Here is a 20,039-nt window from a genome sequence, read left to right on the forward strand (position 1 = left end):
TTTTAGGGTGCACACCAGTAAATAACCCTCACTGACTTTCTGTACAGACAGGGGCCGGAAAACAACTCAGTTCTTCAAAACTTCCCTTTCTGCAAGCAGACGGTCAGATGCGACATCCATTGTAAAAATTAATATATGGATTTCAGGATTTTTTTCCAGAAATATTGTAAAAGTTCAACCTATAACCCATACAGCTAACGCCACCTCACAAACAGCTTGGTGTTTCTGAAATGTAACACATTTTGAAAGTCGTCATAAAAAGTCGGATCCTGCTAAATTTACACAGACAATCTAATTTACAGGCCTAAATGATGATTAAATATGAATCAGGGCCTAATAGTTGCCTTTTAAGCCTTTTCTAATGTATTACATTAAGTCATATTGCACATTTCCTCGTTTCAAATACTGTTTTTTTCCTTCCAGGGTGTAGCTAGACTTCTCCGTACGCCACTTGCCAATTGTGCTTCTGGCTATTGCATTTAAGCTTAAAACTCTGATTATTATTTGTGCACAATTGATAGATTTTCACATCTAATCTTTTCAGTCACCGTCGCCCTCTGTTTGTTAGCTTCCCAAGTGGACTACTGACTTTGGATTATGGATAACTTTTTAACACGGGATTCTATGGAGAGTTAGGCCAAAACTAAAATTGGTCATGATGTAATGCATCTTTAAATGAATCTGGCTTGTGATTGGTCCCCCAGATATCGTTATTGATTGAACAAATTCATCAGGATCGGTAGAGTAAACTAAACCAGAGTTAAGTAGTATCTGATCCAAGAAAATGCACTTACTGTATGCGTTTCAACAACCACTGTTGTCTTTGTCAACACTTGATGAGGAGTGACTGCAATCTACTGACAACCAATGCTAGAGGGATATGTAAAATCAGGCGGTTTTTGGCGATTTTAGCCATTAAGCCCCCCCACCGCATAAATCTGAAAGCCCTCTGAGCCCCCCCCTCCTGGAGACGCTATTGCAAAATCAATGGAGAGAAACTATACTACCTTGTTTCTTAATAAAATGTAACGGGTACATCAGGCAACTATGAGAGCCAAAAAGGCCTCAAATTGAGCAAAGAAAGACATTAATTTTCACGTGCATTTCAACCATACGCTTCATTAGTGGTGTTCGCCCTTAATGTCATATTATCATGACCGTTTTATTTTGTTTTATGTTAAGGGCTGGGGTATGAGCGTTTGGACAGTATTTATTGTGGGACATTAGAGCACATCAGACATATCAATTGCATTCTGAATACTAAGAATGTCCTGATATCAAATAATTTTGATTTTTGAAATTAGCAATGTAATACACATTTTATGACAAATCATTAAAATTGATATTTTTGATATATAACAGTCCTCGAAGTAAATTTTATAAATTTAATGATACATTCTTTAAGTATATGTAGCTGGGAGGAAAGGCCGACGATCAATTGAAAATTTTGACCTTTCGTATTGAAGATATGGATTTCCCCAAAATAGGTCTTTTTGGGAAATAAAATCCATATCTTCAATATGAAAGGTCAGAATTTTCAATTGATCGTCGGCTTTTCCTCCCAGCTACATACACTTTAAGAATATGTCATTAGATTTATAAAATTTACTTCGAGGACTGTTATATATCAAAAATTTGAAAAATATCAAATTTTAATAATTTGTCATAAAATTTGCATTATATCGTGAATTTCAAAAAATGAAAATTATTTGATATGAGAAAGACATTCTTCGTATTCAGAATGCAATTCGATATGTCTGATGTACTCTCATTTCCCACAAAAAATACTGTCGAAACGCTCAAAACGCTCATTCCAGATCCCTTAAGTATATGTCATATTACATGTTTCACATTTGTACGATTTTAAATAATTCTTTATCATGTTTATAGGACATGCTCTGTTATATTTTTATATCCTCTTTTCATTCTTGAAAAGATAGATCATGCTTTTTATTTCACCCATTGGGTATTTCTTTATTAATTTGTTTTTATATGGCGATTTCAAGTGGGATAATAACTCCTGGATGACGTAAGCATAATGTTGATAGATTTAAATATCATTATAAATAGGCACTTAATAATAATGATATTGAAATAAATTGATAAATAGATAAATTAATAGATAAATAAATAAAAGATATATAAGCCTAGATAAATAATAAATAAATGATAAACTAGGAGTAAATTGCAAACATTAAATATCTTAGAGCAAATGAGCATTTAATAAGTTTTTTCGACAAATATTTTGCCCCTTCTTGTACGCGTTTTATCATTATTTTATCTTTTACTAATTTTTTTTTGGGACATGCTCGCTTATTTATTTTTATGTGTTCCTCTTATCATTTGTGAAGTATTTCTTTATTTTTGTTTTAGTACAAGTGATCACTGAGTATGTTTAACTGTGGAAATATCGGTAGATAAGGTGTTTTTATTTCACCCTTGAGTATTATTTATAAGTGTATCAACATACATTTCACATGTCATGATTTTTCATTGTTTTATTTTAAAGCAATTCTTTATTGGGGTGCATGCTCTCATATATTAGGTGGTTTTTTTTTCATGTTCCTCTTGTCATTCTTGATAGATGGCTGTTTATTTATGTCGCGTGTTAAGTATTTTTTTAATTTTTGGTCATAGTGTATAATTATCATCACATGCTGTACGCTGTTTATTTATTTCGCCCTCATTTTCTTTACTTTTGTTTTTAGATCTTTAGTTCTTTATTTTTGTTTCTGTGAATATCATCCGAAAAGTAGGCCTTCTGCACATTATGATTTTTCCTTGCTTTATTTAACTCTTTACTGGGGTGCATGCTCTCTGCTGGTTTTTTCATGTTCCTCTTATCATTATTGACAAGATAGCACCTGCTGTACGCTGTTTATTTATTTAGCCTAAATTATTTCTTTACTTTTGTTTTAGATTTTGAAGTTGATATCATGATATCACACGCTATGTTTTATACCAACCGCATTGTCTGGTTAAAGACAGTTCTTGTTTTAAATCCTGAATACAATGTCAACATTCAGTTCGTTCACCTCACAATGCGGTGCGATGTTATATAACTGTATATATTGCAGGGTTGCCAAACCCGCGATGTAATAGGCCTAGGTCAATAGGATGAGTTTTGAAGATTTTCCTCATGCGACAATTTCCTGTCCTATAGACACCAATTGATGGTTAAGAAAAATATTGCATGACTTCTCAACATGGCTTACGCGACTTCTGGTAGTTTTTTTTTTTTTTTAAACCAACGGTTGATAAAAAAAAATATTGGGCGACTTTTTCAATGATTTGACCCAGCGGTTTGCCCTCATTTGTTTGGCAACCGTGGTCTGTGTTAAGTGAATATATTTCGTAAGAAAATAATTATCATAGACCATGTAGACAGAACGGACAATAGTCATAGGCGCTCTCCTCCATTTTGAGAAATATACTTTTACACACACACTACATTTATAATTAAAATGATCAGCCTTAAAGTTTTACCTTTTAGTGGGTTAAGCCAAACCTAAGTGGATGAAATATAAATCAACACTTCTGGCACTGATTGGTTTCCGTAGTTGTTATATGGAATACGCGCTGTCGGTAGCTACAAAATTGTCTGCAAATTGGCTTTTGCCGGGCCTCTCTTTTCGGGCGCGTTTTTCTCATTAAATTAGGGTCCCGTTCAAAAAAAAATAAACTGGTGTCTAGATGTAATCACAGTTAACACACCAGGAAAATTATAGAATATACAACAACCTAGTTACACCTGTAGACTGCGAACAAACATGCACCTGGCCAGACCTGGCCGTAAAACAAAGTGTTCTCCCTACGGATACCCTTAAGGGTCACACAATTAATACCCTTCCACAGGGAATGAAGACTTTAAATGGAATAGCTAGGTCATTTGCTAGGTAATAGACTGCCATACACAAACTATGGGCCATGCAGAAAATGATGCATGTTCAAACACTGCTATCAGCAGTAGATAGAAAAATACTGTATCAGGCAAAGACATTGCTATCAGCAGTATATAGCAAAATACTGTTTCAGGCACAGACATTGCTAGATAACATGCATATATTGGCCCAACGTTGGTTTTCGAACGCCATTCTTGGCATTAGCATTATTTTGCTGCCCATATTTGGCCATTATTATGTTTTGATGGATCCAAGTTGTGATAATATTGGATCCAAAACATAATAATGATAAAATTGGATGCTTTACGCCTAATATTTATTGAATTCGCTATGAGTTTTAAAATATTGGACTCGACTACGTCTCGTCCAATATTTTAAAACTCATAGCTCGAATTCAATAAATATGGGCTCAACCGATCCAATTTTATATCAATCTTGGCTTACCATCGGTAATCTTCATATTGGTATAACAGTGGCAGCCTAAATTGGTCCAATATAGGCCCAATATTTTGCCCAAACCCAATCTTGGACCAATCTTGGGCCCATGAGCAAATTATATTGGGCCATTATTGAACATATATCGGACCACCATCGGACCAATATCGCCATGTTCAGGCACAGACATTGCTATCAGCAGTTGACAGCAAAATACTGTATCAGGCACAGACATTGCTATCAGCAGTAGATAACAAGATTTAGTTGCTCTCAACAGTAGATGATGCTCTCAATAGTAGATAGCAAAATGCCTTGTAGGCATATGCACAGAAATATCAGCAGGAAACAGCAAAGTAATATGTATGCATAAAACCTATCTGCAATAGACAGCAAAATAATGTGTATGCACAAAAATATTGCTATCAGCAGTAGATAGCAAAATTTAATCTGCAAAAACAATGCTATCAGCAGTAGACAGTAAAATAATGTGTATGCATAAAAATTGCTATCAGCAGTCTCTCTCTCTCTCTAAAGTCACATTGCATACACGTATGCAGGTGTGGTTCGTATGAGAGTATGCCATCGAATGCGGTCAGCGGCAGCCCTGGTAGCCTCAGTGATGCTCAGGCCTGTGATAATTTTGATGTCGTCAGCAGTAGACAACAAAATAATGTGCATGCACAAAAATTGATATCAGCATTAGATAGCACAATTTAATCTGCCAAAACCATGCAATCAGCAGTAGACAGCAAAATAGTGTACATCAGGCTTCCTCAAATAGATTTGTTGAAGCGCCACATAAAATTTAAAAAAACCTGCAAAGCGCCACTCATTGCCATCGCGGGGGAGTCAGAGAGGGGTGTTCCCCCTGTGAAACTATCGATTTTTTGAAATTTGAGGTGCAAATTACGCCTTGGTGCAATATTTTGTACTATTTTAGCCTGTCTTTACAAGGAGAACATAGGAATTTATTAAGTAATTTATTTTGTTTTTATTTTTTTATAAATCTAAACGACGACGCGCGCCACTCGGGAAGCCACGGCGCGCCACAAGTGGCGCGCGCGCCGCTATTTGCGGACCCCTGGTGTACATGCACAAAAATTGATATCAGCATTAGATAGCACAATTTAATCTGCCAAAACAATGCTATCAGCAGTAGACAGCAAAATAGTGTACATCAGGCTTCCTCAAATAGATTTGCAGACAGCAAAATAGTGTGCATGCACAAAAATTGATATTAGCATTAGATAGCACAATTTAATCTGCCAAAACAATGCTATCAGCAGCATGAAAATTGCTATCAGCTGAAGATAGCAAAATAATGTGTATGCACAAGCATTGCTATTAGCAGTAGACAGCAAATGTAGTAGGCACAAACATTGCTATCAGCAGTAGACAGCAAAATAATGTGATTGTACAAAAATTGCTATCAGCAGTAGACAGCAGAATAATGTGTATGCACAAAATTTGTTATCAGCAGTAGACAGAAAAAAATAGTAGGAACACAAATTGCTATCAGCAGTAGATAGCAAATAATATGTTAGCCACACATTTGCTATCAGCAGTAGACAGCAGAATAACAATAATATTACCTGTGACCTTAGGTCAAAGGTAATACTTGATTGAGCATGTAGATGGAGCTATTGTATTGGTTTTACCATTGGCAAACTACAGATACACAAATATTATCATCAGTAAACAGGTGTATATGATATAATGCTATCAGAATTACACAGCATAAAATACAATATATACATATTGTACAATATCAGCAGTAGACAGCATAAAATACAATAGCTATATCAGCAGTCGGCAGCATAAAATACAATAGTGCTAACACCAATATACAGTATAAAAATATAATATAAAAATCATGCTATCAAGTATAGTAGATGGCAAATACATTTGCACAAGCTTGCCAAGGCCAAGAACATTTGATCAATCATTTTACAAAAAATGTTTTCATGGTTTGAATAAATTTCTTTTGCACAAAACTAGAATTTTACTCATGATTGATGGTTTCAGGGGGCCCCACTTATAATACAATTCCCTCCTGACTGATCAAAACACTCGGAATCCGGCAAACCGGAAGGGAGGATCAATGTTCATCATTCTGAAAATGCTATCAGCAATTTATTCAGTCTGTTTACCTACAAACCTGATGAATCTATTCAGTTTAGGGTTAAAATTCCACAAATTTTATTGTACATCATCATGTGCACCATCAATATGGCTTAGCTATATTATTGTGATAAATTAATGTCGTATAACTGGCATCGTTAAGAGACATTAATTGATCGTTGGTATATATGTTCTACAGCTGATAGCAAAATATTGACAAAACGTCCTATAAACACATTTCTAAATCAATCAATACATTACATAAACACATGTTTCTATAATATGACGTCTAGAATATATTGAATATTGTATTGCAGCATTGCATTGACATTTTAAATACTTTAAAAAAATTGAATCGTCTATAGAATTTTTCCCAGTCTACCAAGGTCAATTAACAATACTGCGTTTTTGTCACCATTGACTGTTTCTCAAGACCATCAGACTAAGTGGTTCTATCTCCTGCGTTTGATTATATTATCAGCACTACCAAAACATATTAATTGTTAAAGGGATGTGAAGACATATTATGCTATTCCAGTTGAAATTCTTACACCCTGTATGGAATACATAACCTTTATCTTCCACTAGGGGTTGTAAATTTCAAATGGAGTCACCCATTCAGGTAATTCCATTTGAAATTCACACTCCCTATGTGGGAGATTAAGGTCATGTCTTCCATAGTGGGTGTATGACTTTCAATTGGAATATCCTATTGGCAAACTGCTCCAAGAATTGATCGATGAGCATGAAGTTGAAATAAATAATTCCTTCCATAAAGCCTGGTTCATACTTTATATTTGACATTGAATATTTGATCAAATAAGTTTTTGTTATTCAAGAATTGATCGATGAGCAAGATAGCTGTAAGAAATAATTCCGTAAGGCCTGTTTCATACTTTTTATTTGGCCTTGTATATTTGATCCAATAGAGTGCAAGGTTATGCAGGTTTGTATCATGAGGGAACCTTATGACCCTCTTGTAGTCTTTGAATTGCTGGGATTGAGCTTGAGGTTAGTGTCTGAAACTAACTTGACTTTTTTTTTTTGGATTGTCTAATCCAATCTTGGGTGGCAGTCAAACGTTAACAATATGATGTCAAAAAGCAGTCAAAGGTTGTATATGCTCTCACCTCTCAAACGCTTTGTTCCAACTTGTGACTTAGTCATTGCTTATGGTCGCCCAATATGTAAATATGCAATATACAAATATGCCAAAAATCAAGAGTGAAAAAATTACCCAATTTCATATTTATTATTAATTACTTCAAGATTTAAAAGACACCAATATGCTGCAGACTGACATACTAGCATTAGCTGTAATGAATTTCTTTTCCTATCATGCCTATTGCATGCTTACAAATAAAAGCTTACAATGTCAGCACAATATCATTCTAGGATCTCAAATAACCCAAACTACAAAGGCACAGTTCTTTAACCTCAATATACATCCACACTCATAAAATGACCTCTGAATGTATTTGGTACAAAAAACTCATACTGCACAACTTGAGGTCAACTATTGAGCTATAACTATAAATGGAGGTCACTGAATTTTGTCACTGGGGATGACATCATTCATACGACATGCTCACGACACATTCACCTTGGTTTAAACGACAACATCGCCTCTCTGTGGCTAATTGGATTAATCAGGTTTCTTAAAGAATTATCACGGCTGGTCATATTTACAAACCTTGAATGTCGCTAGCAAGAAAATGTCAAATGTTAAGATCTTAGACCCCTATCACACAAGGGGTTTTACCACTATCGATATTAGACACTCATGATATAATCATATTATAACATGAATAGCGGGTGTCCGCTGAATGTCGTCTGTGATTATGATAGTGTTATCATTTTATGAATGATTGAAATGTTCCGCTGTATAGTAATTGAGTACATCCCAGCAAATACAAACATTTTATTAAAACATTATAAACGTGTTATAAAAACGTTTTGGTCTTATTCAAAACATTTTAATAACATTTAAATGTCAGGTTATATAAAGGTCTTGAAAAACGTTTTTGAACCTTTTATGTGAAAAAACACTGCAACATCATTTTACAAATATTGTCAAAATGTTATTGTTAAATGTTTTTGGCAAACATTTTTGCAAAATATTTTGTCAACTCTATAATAATGTTAAAATGCTTTAGTTATCAAAAATGTTTTAGAACCTTATTAAAATATGTTATACCCTTTATATAACCTGACAATAAAATGTTTTCTGTAAAACATTTTGTGTTTGCTAGGATACTATTATCTCTTTGTCTTTGGCAGTGGTTTATATTTTCCAAATGTGGACCTTTTCCCAGCAAAATTACTTTCATGCCAAAAGTGGACTTGATCTGTCTAAAAATTGAGTTTGTGGGGCTATTTTGAACAGTTTAACAGTAAAATATGGTCTCTCTGGCAATTTGTTTGTCTAACTTGGCCCATCTTGTGTGCATTTTAACACTGAAAAGTGAAAAGCTCCCCTACCTACAGCCTGTTTCATCCCTTAAATCTTGAATCGTGATATTCATCTGAACCACGCTCACCAGAAATGACCATGTCAAGATAATCATCATGTGAACACTAACTGCCATACATCAATGACAATTGTGTCATTATTGGTCAATTATGACAGAATGACTAAATGGGTGACTCCATTCAAAATCCACCCCCCCCCTTTTTTCCATGTGACTCTGGTCTTAGACAGTCTAAATTATTGAAAATTATATGAACCAAACCTTGACGGACAACAATATAATAATAATAACAAACCATATGATTAATTTAATTTTAATATAAAAAATGACAAGTTGGATGCTGGGACCAAGAGAACATGTAAAAACATGTTTCTAACCATTGGTCTGAAGCCTGAACATCCCAAGAGTTTTTGGCGATTGGAAGGGAAAGAAGGAATGACTAAGGAAAGAAAAAAAGGCTAAGAAGTTGTTTGTTTGGGTCGGGTTCGAACCCAAGACCCCTCGCATGCCAAGCACGAGGTCGGCGATTGGTAGCCACAGGTAGGGTGTTTTGCTGGCCGGACAACGAAAAAAGTGCGCATATATCACTTAGGGTGATTGCATTCTCACAGCATGTGGAATGCATGCATACACATTGCATATTTACACAGCGAATTTGCAAATTCGCTGTGTACTGTCTTTTGCCAATTCTTTCTTTCTTTACAAGCCGACGACGAATGTCGGCTTGTTCTGTCTCTTCTCAATTCTTCTTTCTTTCTTAAGTTAGGCGTGCAGCCTAACTTATTTTTTTCTTGCCATTTCTTTCTTTCCTCTTCTTCTTCTTTCTCACAATTTGCTACTACTCCCACATCCTTGATCGGATTTCGACCAAACTCAGTCACAAGCAGTATTGGGTAGCTGGCTACAAAAGTTATGGATTTGTTTAACGTCCGAGGTCATCCAGGGGTCACAGGGTCAAATAGGTCATTTTAACCGAAAATGCTCGATTGAGCTGAAATTTAAATGCAATGATCCTTATGACATTCTAACCATGTTTAAAACATGTTTAAATGTATTTAAGGTCATTAAGGGCCATAAAGGGGTCAAAGGTCAAGTTTTTCAAAATGCTCCAATTGAGCTGAAATTTAAATGCAATGATCCTTATGACATTCTAAACATTTAAAAAAAAATTTAAGATTCATTTAATGTCATTAAGGGGTCATAAAGGGGTCAAAGGTCAAGTTTTTAAAATGCTCCAATTGAGCTGAAATTTATATGCAATGATCCTTATGACATTCTAAACATTTTAAAAACATTTTAAGATTTATTTAAGGTCATTAAGGGGTCATGAAGGGGTCAAAGGTCAAGTTTTCCAAAATGCCCTGATTGAGCTGAAATTTAAATGCAATTAGCCTTATGACATTCTAAACATGTTGAAAATATTGTAAAATTCATTTCAGGTCATTAAGGGGCAATAAAGGGGTCAAAGGTCAAGTTTTCAAAATGCTTCAATTGAGCTGAAATTTAAATGCAATGATCCTTATGACATTCTTAACATGTTTTAAATATTTTGAAATTCATTTAAGGTCATTAAGGGGTCAAAGGTCAAGTTTTCAAAATACCAGCTTTCCACGATCAAGGTATATTAAAATGGCAATTAATGAAACAGTCTTATTAAAATTAATACTATCCAGCACAGTAGGCCTATTGCTGCTTTATCAGATCGTCACAATCATCCGCCTAACTTACCTCGTGCCCGAGGTAAGTTAGGCGTATGACTGTGATGACATCATCACGCAGCAATACTGTGCAACGTTAAATTTGACCCGAGCTTTGTCTTCGGTTGACCTTTTCGGTTTCATATTCTGAGTAACGTTAAATTTGACCTCGGATGACCTTTTTCGGTTTACACTCCCCAAGTGTTAGGGATCATTTGCCGCAAGTTGCAGCCTGATCGGAGCAACTTTAAATTTGACCTGACCTTTGACCTCACATGACCTTTGTGACCGTATTAAACCACAAAGGTCATGTGAGGTCAAAGGTCAGGTCAAATTTAAAGTTGCTCCGATTGGGCTGTAACACGGGGAAATGATCCCTGACACTTAGGGAGTATAAAACCACAAAGGTCAAGTGAGGTCAAAGGTCAGGTCAAATTTGAAGTTGCTCCAATTAGGCTGTAAGTCGGGAAAATGATCCCTGACACTTTGGGAGTATAAAACCACAAAGGTCATGTGAGGTCAAAGGTCAGGTCAAATTTAAAGTTGCTCCAATTGGGCTGTAAGTCGGGGAAATGATCCCTGACACGTGGGGAGTATAGAACCACAAAGGTCAAGTGAGGTCAAAGGTCAGGTCAAATTTGAAGTTGCTCCAATTAGGCTGTAAGTCGGGAAAATGATCCCTGACACTTTGGGAGTATAAAACCACAAAGGTCATGCGAGGTCAAAGGTCAGGTCAAATTTGAAGTTGCTCCAATGAGGCTGTAAGTCGGGGAAAATGATCCCTGACACTTTGGGAGTATAAAACCACAAAGGTCAAGTGAGGTCAAAGGTCAGGTCAATTTTGAAGTTGCTCCAATTAGGCTGTAAGTCGGGGAAAATGATCCCTGACACTTTGGGAGTATAAAACCACAAAGGTCAAGTGAGGTCAAAGGTCAGGTCAAATTTGAAGTCGCTCCAATTAGGCTGTAAGTCGGGGAAAATGATCCCTCACACTTTGGGAGTATAAAACCACAAAGGTCATGTGAGGTCAAAGGTCAGGTCAAATTACAAGTTGCTCCGATTGGGCTGTAACTCGGGAAAATGATCCCTGACACTTGGGGAGTATGAAACCGCAAAGGTCAAGTGAGGTCAAAGGTCAGGTCAAATTTGAAGTTGCTCCAATTAGGCTGTAAGTCGGGGAAAATGATCCCTGACACTTGGGGAGTATAAAACCACAAAGGTCATGTAAGGTCAAAGGTCAGGTCAAATTTGAAGTTGCGCCCATTAGGCTGTAAGCCGGGGAAAATGACCACGGACACTTGGGGAGTATAAGACCACAACGGTCATGTGAGGTCAAAGGTCAGGGCAAATTTGAAGTTGCTCCAATTGGGCTGTAAGTTGGGAGAAATGATCCCTGGGAAGTATTAAACCGCAAAGGTCATTCGAGGTCAAAGGTCAGGTCAAATTTAAAGTTGCTCTGATTGGGATGCAATTCGGGAAAATGATCCTTGAATCGGGAGTATGAAACCGCAAAGGTCATGTGAGGTCAAAGGTCAGGTCAAATTTAAAGTTGCTCGATCAGGCTGCAACTTGCGGCAAATGATCCCTAACACTTGGGGAGTGTAAAACCGAAAAGGTCATCCGAGGTCAAATTTAACGTTGCTCAGAATATGAAACCGAAAAGGTCAACCGAAGACAAAGGTCGGGTCAAATTTAACGTTGCACAGTATTGCTGCGTGATGATGTCATCACAGTCATACGCCTAACTTACCTCGTGCCCTTGCAAAGGGCACAGTTGCTCTAGTTCTTTCTTCTTTCTTCTGGCAACCGCAATCAACTGCATGTAGCTCCGCAAAGGATTGACAGATTTCAACCAAAGTTGACCCAAATGACCATTGGGCTAGGCCACACCTTCCATTTGACTTTGACCTCGCTGTGACCTTTGACCTAGCTATAATGGTCAAAAATGTGATTTCACAAAAAATGCTACTCCTTCCACAAATTTCATGCGATGAGGATATGGTTATATCATGTGACTCGACTTTAGTCGGTGTCTATAGGGTGTGCTCAGATAAGGGGTCAAAGGTCATTAAGGGGTCATTTCCGGTCAAAGTCTAAAAAATATTCAAAAATTCACTGTCTTTACAAATTACATAGCAGAGAGTCGCCATTAGCACACATGCATTGCTACTACTAGCCAGGGTCTTTAGGATGCCTACAGTTTCGGGGTCAAAGGTCATTAAGGGGTTACTTCCGGTCAAAAACCAAAATTATCAAAAATGTTCAAAACATTTTTATCTCAAAGTGTAAACAGACCAGAATAATATAACCAACATACATGAATTAGTGTTCGCTGATGTATGCATGGTATTTTTTATTTTGGGGGTCAAAGGTCATTAAGGGGTCACTTCCTGTTTTTAGCTGAATAACTTCAAGAATTTTTATCTCAAGAACTGAACATGTTAGAATTTTTTAATTAAAATTGGAACAATGCATTTTGTAGGTGTACATAAGGTTTTTTTTTCATTGAGGTCAAAGGTCATTAAGGGGGTCAAAAGGTCAATCAAAATTTTCAAAAATCAAAATCCATGTATAAGTTCGATTAAGCTGAAATTCACCAGGAATATTTCTTATGACATCCTAAGCACAATGCAAGAGCAGTTGACCCCATCCGTAACCCAGGGGTCAAGTTATAGGGGTCAAATTGCGGCTTGTATTCAGCGTCTGTTGACTCTAGTTACAACCCGATTTACGAATGTCGGCTTGTTCTGTCTCTTCTCAATTCTTCTTTCTTCTTCTTCTTCTTCTGGCAACCTCGTGACATTTTGCGTGAATTGCCACGTTTCGCCCTAGCTCTCTTATGCTTCGACAGATTTCAACCATACTTGAGCCAAATGACCACTGGACTAGGCCAAACCTTCCATTTGACTTTGACCTTGCTGTGACCTTTGACCTAGCTATAATGGTCAAAAGTGTGATTTCACAAAAAAAGCTACTCCTTCCACAAATTTCATGCGATGAGAACATGGTTATACCATGTGACTCGACTTTAGTCGGTGTCTATAGGGTGTGCTCAGATAAGGGGTCAAAGGTCATTAAGGGGTAATTTCCGGTCAAAGTCTAAAAAATATTCAAAAAATCACTGTCTTTACAAATTACATAGCAGAAAGTCGCCATTAACACACATGCATAACTACTAGCTAGGGTCTTTAGGATGCCTACAGTTTTGGGGTCAAAGGTCATTAAGGGGTTACTTCCGGTCAAAAACCAAAATTATCAAAAATGTTTAAAAAATTTTTATCTCAAAATGTAAACAGACCAGAATAATATAACCAACATACATGAGTAAGTGTTCACTGATGTATGCATGGTATTTTTATTTTGGGGGTCAAAGGTCATTAAGGGGTCACTTCCTGTTTTTAGCTGAATAACTTCAAGAATTTTTATCTCAAGAACTAAACATGTTAGAATTTTTTAATTAAAATTAGAACAATGCATTTTGTCGGTGTACATAAGGTTTTTTTTTCATTGAGGTCAAATGTCATTAAGGGGGTCAAAAGGTCAATCAAAAATTTAAAAAATCAAAATCCATGTATAAGTTCCGATTAAGCTGAAATTGACCAGGAATATTTCTTATGACATCCTAAGCACAATGCAAGAGCAGTTGACCCCATCCGTATCCCAGGGGTCAAGTTATAGGGGGTCAAATTGCGGCTTGTATTCAGCGTCTGTTGACTCTAGTTCTTTCTTTCTTTCTTTCTTTCTTTCTTTCTTCTTCTTTCTGGCAACCAGCCTCTTCTCTTACATGTTACATGCTACAATGGCGCCACTTGCACATATGCATTGCCTATATCATATGTCTATAGGGTGTTCACAGATTCGGGGTCAAAGGTCATTAAGGGGTCATTTCCGGTGCAAAACCAAAAACCTTCAAAATGCCTCTTCTGCCGCAAATTACATAGCACGATGACGTCACTTGCACATATGCATTGGCTATATCCAGTGTCTATAGGGTGTTCACAGATAAGGGGTCAAAGGTCATTAAGGGGGTCATTTCCGGTCTGAAAGCTAAAAATATTCAAAAAATCACTGTATTTACAAATGACATAGCAGAGTGTTGTCATTAGCACACATGCATTGCTACCAACCAGGGTCTTTGGGGTGTCTTAAGTTTTGGGGTCAAAGGTCATTAAGGGGTCGCTTCCGGTCAAAAACCAAAAATCATCAAATATGTTCAATTTTTTTTATCTCAAAATGTTACAAGACCAGAGTGATATAAACTTCATATATGCATTAGTGTTACCTGATGTATGCACAGTATTTTTATTTTTTTGGTCAAAGGTCATTTAGACGTCATTTCCGGTTTTAGGCTAAATAACTTCAAGAATTTTTATCTCCATTATTAAACATAATAGATTTTTTTAATTTAAACTGTAACAATGCATTTTCTTGGTGTTTATAAGGGTTTTTTATATTGGGGTCAAAGGTCATTAAGGAGGTCAAAACGTCAAATTTGCAAAAAATGTTCAAAATTGGCCCAATTGAGCTCAAATTCAACAGGAACGATTTTACGACATGCTAAACATGTTAAAAATATTTATGAACCCAAAGGTCGATGTTTACTTTGGGGTCAAAAGGTCAAAATATGGTTGCCAGATAGCTATTCGCTGTGCACCCAGATTCTATTGACTCTAGTTTTTGTAGTATTTTGTAGTACCTGGGAGTGGTAGGGTTAAAGCTGAACTTGATTCCATATTATTATCTCTGTTGCGAAATTATGGGTACATAAACATCACACAAAATGGAAGTCCACAGTAGTTTGAGCAGTCACAATTTCTGACAACATTCATTTATTAAGTGATACAATCGATATGAATGTGTGCAGAATATGAACATTACATTTTAGATGCGGCAATAATTGGAAATCTTGCAGATTTGAACAATTTGAAAATTGGTGATTCAAGAAGTTGCAAATTCAAACTAAAGACACATGTTCATATTCTTAACTAGCCACAGTCTTTGGCCCTCACAGACTCAAAGCCAAGGCTAACTCAACCTCTGTGGATAGCATACTAAAGCAACAGAGCCGTTGAGTAGCCTTAGCCTGAGATGCTCCACTCACCTGAAGTGATTTGCGGTCAATGTGTCCCATTGATCTGTTTGAGACACCTGCACTGACTGCCATCTTTGGAGAGCATTATGCATTTTTGGAACAGTAAGGCTCACAACTTGTGAATGTACCAGACAAAAAATATCATGATTTCACCAACAATCGTCAAGCCCTTGTTTGAATGTTTCAGGACTGGCCCCCTGCTCAGTGCTTGAACAGTGTATTTACTATTCCCGATTAAAGCCATAATGTACATTCTTTTTAATGAATTTGTTAATTTTTCAAACCTGATTATATTTTTAATAAGTGAAGAGATTTCATACTTCTAGTCCAATAAAACAGTACTCACTGTGGACGTTTCGAAGTCTTGCAGACTTCTTTTTCAACACTGATGTTGTTGTGATGATCTTCTGTTTACCGCTGATGTTACAGGTTGCTTAGCAACGCGGTTGACAGTTGGTTTTCCAAGAAGATCGTCAAATGCGTGAGTAAGATTGTATTGCCCCTCGTCCCTGTTCATGATGTTGTCTTGCAACTGGCAACCGCGTTGCTAAGCAACCTGTAACATCAGCGGTAAACAGAAGATCATCACAACAACATCAGTGTTGAAAAAGAAGTCTGCAAGACTTCGAAACGTCCACAGTGAGTACTGTTTTATTGGACTAGAAGTATGAAATCTCTTCACTTATTTATCAACAACAGTCCTGAGGAAAATGTTCAGTTATATTTTAAATGTTTTCACTATAACTTACACTTCACTGGAATCAGACAAATATGCTGTTGTAGGAAAATGGTGCAATTTTGAATTAAAGTCTTAATCACGACATTAAATCCCCAATAGAACAACACAGTTAAACGGTCAACATAGTAAGTGGGTTTTCTTATTTTTGGCTTAAAATGACCACAAAACAATTATTGGCAAAGAGTAACAAAATCAATGTTGGACTGAAATCTGCCAGCAGATAAGGCAGCTTTACTTGCTAAATTCAAGCCTCAATATACATCATGACATGACTCAAATCACTACAACATTCTCAAATTTCTCTTCATGCTCTTTGGTAGTCCTTGTTATATTTACACAATTTGAGTAAAGACATTCATATCTTTCCAGTTAGCCACATTCTCAAATTGAATTTGTCTTTATTTATCAACTTATTACTCAAATGACAGCAGAGTGAGCAGACGTGACAAATACATTTCAAATAATAAATTTATTTGGGCAATTCTATGTAAAATCTACACTCCGTCTGTGGAAGAGTTTGGAAATATCTACAAGGGGAGTGTAAATTTCAAATGGAATGAACACAGATTAAGCAGCCCCATTTGAATTTCATACACCCTCTGAGAGAGATTCAACCTGTATCTTCCACAGAGGGAGGGCAAGTTTTAAATTAAGTTGGATGTGCTAAATCCATTTGAAAGTCTTACTCCCTGTGTGGAAAATATTTCCAAAATCCTCCACAGCAGGAGTGGGGATATTAAATGGAACAGTCCACTACACCTTGTACACATTTCTGGGTAAGAGCGTTCTTCAAAATATCACACATAGCATACGTCTGGAATACCGATTTTGAGCAATGAAGTTGACAACATAATAACTAGAGCATTCTATATTTTTTCTATCACTGCTAAAAAGCTTGACACTGTTTGTGCAAAAGGAGCTTGAATTTCCTCAGATTTTATTGACAACCACTGGGTAAATATAATCATTCTAAATATCACAGAGTTTTGCTAAAAACGGAAGAATATGGCTATTCAACTTTTAAGTTGAAAAGTTTTAAAAACCCAGTTTAGAATCAATAAAATGTGTTCATAAAAGCAAATAACCTCTTTTGCCGGACAAATGATAAATGTTACTTCTATTGAGGAATTCAAATGCAAATAAAGTGATAAAATCAAATTTGTGATGCAAAGAAGTATTGTAATAAAAGATTTCCCAAATAAAAGATAAGTGAAGTTAAACTCTTTAATCAAAAGATGAATAGTTTATGCATTAAAATAAGGGAACAACCCAAAAGTTCAATGAGGTCCTATAAATGAAAGAAGTTTATTGGGGGTGTCAAAAAGTACAATTATGTTTGTAAAAAATTTGTAACAACAACGGTCAAAGTTGATCTTTTAGGTTGAAATTTTCAACATTTCAAACTTATGTTAGAGGGAGAGAGGGAAGGGTGGGAGGGAGGGAAAGGGGGGGTCAGCCTCCTAATGAAAATACTTTTGTTTATAGGGTGTCATCAAACTTTTCGATATAAATAATATTGATTAAAAAGAATGAAATATAGAAAAATATTTACACAAAAAGAAATGAATTGCAATACAAAACTAACACTGCCCTTGGATATATCACATCGGGCTATTCCAGTTAAAATCCATACACCCCCTGTAGAAAACATGACTGGTACAGCCTATTGCATTGAATCTCTTCAATTACACATTTATGATATCGTTTTTGACTGAGGATGTAAAATTCCTCTGGTATGATAATTTCCTGTTGTTCCGAAAATACAATACAAAAGATATAAATGAAAAGATATTGAACATTTCATTTGACATAATTTCAAAATCAATGTCACCAACATTTACTCATAATAAGGACTCATTTTGCTTGAATACATCACAATATGTGGAAGCAATTAAGGACACTATCAGTAATTTGTTACATCAAAAATTTAAACAAATCATTTTGGTAAAATACATAGGTATGGTAATATTTAACCCCATGAGAACTACCTGCCGATTGGCCAAAATGAATATTGTGTCCAGTTTGAATCAATCAAGGAGGGTATTAATAAGATCATCTTTAGGGGGCGCATCGATTCTGCTCCCCTCCAAGCGCTGAAAGTCAGAATTTTCGCACGCTTCGCACGTATTGCAGCACAAAATCAATTGAAAGAACATTTTAAGACCGATATTCAACTTCTAGCAACCAAACTTAATTAGTGGTAGGCCTTATTTTGTGTACTCCATGCGCAATGTTTCGAGAATTGGGGGTAGGGGCGCCAATTTTGTTTCTTGCCCCGGGACCAACCCTAGTTATGCCACTGCCCCCTAATGACTCAATTGACTCAACTTGTGATTCGAGTTTGGCAACTCCATTTTGCGGGAATCTCTGACAGTGCCTTTAAAGTGGTCGCCTCCTGTGTACAGCGCTTCATTTACAACTTCCCATCATAAAAAGGAACTAACATTTCAATGCATGTTTTATTTCAACAAAAGGTCTATTATTATTTGGATTTGTTTCCTTTTCCCAATTATTAATGGTAAATTTGATTGATATTGCACCGTGGAAGTTTCTATTTTTAAACAAATTCATTGCAAATGTGAACATTAGGTAATCAAACCTTTTCATTTAGTCAGTCATTAAATTTTCCCTTCAACTTCACATGGTTGTTAATTTTCTCCGTGCTAGCCATGCGCTTCAACGGAAAAAGTTGAAGTTTTGAAATATTTTCTCAAAATATCAAGAGCTATCTTAAGAACTACTGAACCAATACTAGGCTTGTTTGTACTCATTTTAATGCATTTTTCATGCTGATTCCAAATATTGTCATGCAAATTTACATATCAGAGATTTTTGAATGTTTTGAATTTTTTTGAAACATGTCGTCTGCAGTCAACACCAGCATGAAGAGAGTTAATGTTTTGTTGTTCTGATGTTGTTTTTGTTCTACAAGTACATTCTGTCGGTCAGCATAATGTCACTTGCGATAGGTCACTTTTCCCATTGGTTGCTTTTGCCGATATCTGTTTCATCTCGCCCCCTCGGACACGAAGGGGACACTTACCATTGCACTCAATGCGAAAAAAAATGCCATAAAATAAATACTTCTTGATGAAACAATTCAAAAAGTTCGATTTCTTATCAGGGATATCAACTTTAAATAATTACCAAAAATAAGGAAAAATTGATATTTCCTGTGCTGAGAAAATTGACTTGAACTGAAAGGCCCTGTACAAACCAATAGGGATTTCGCGAAGGTGTCCCCTTTGACAGACATGAGAAGTGGGTAAGTGCAATAGATGGAACAGCCCCGACCGAGAGAATAGTCTCAGTCATCTGAGGAGGAATCCATGGTGATGCCAGGAGGGCATGAGGCTTTGCATCTCTAATTTTCCCTTGGTCAAAATAAGTTAAAAGTGACATTTTAACTCTTGGAGCAAAAAACAAAAATGCTTAATTTTCTGAATTGTTGTTATTGTTCTTTGAGGACAGCAGGGGGGGGGGCATTTGGGGGCAAAATCAAATTTTGCACAAATGGTGCTGCCACTGGAGGACATCTGAAGGGAAATCCATGACAGTGCCAGAAGTGCATTGGACTTTGAC

General features: G+C 36.3%; 1 protein-coding gene across 1 annotated transcript in view; it reads right to left on the reverse strand.

Annotated features, from left to right (window-relative positions):
- The window catches only part of LOC140137074 (uncharacterized), a 291,494-nt gene that overhangs the window by 148,401 nt on the left and 123,054 nt on the right, over positions 1 to 20,039 (reverse strand).

The sequence above is a fragment of the Amphiura filiformis genome, chromosome 17 (assembly GCF_039555335.1).
Source record: "Amphiura filiformis chromosome 17, Afil_fr2py, whole genome shotgun sequence".
NCBI lineage: Eukaryota > Metazoa > Echinodermata > Ophiuroidea > Amphilepidida > Amphiuridae > Amphiura > Amphiura filiformis.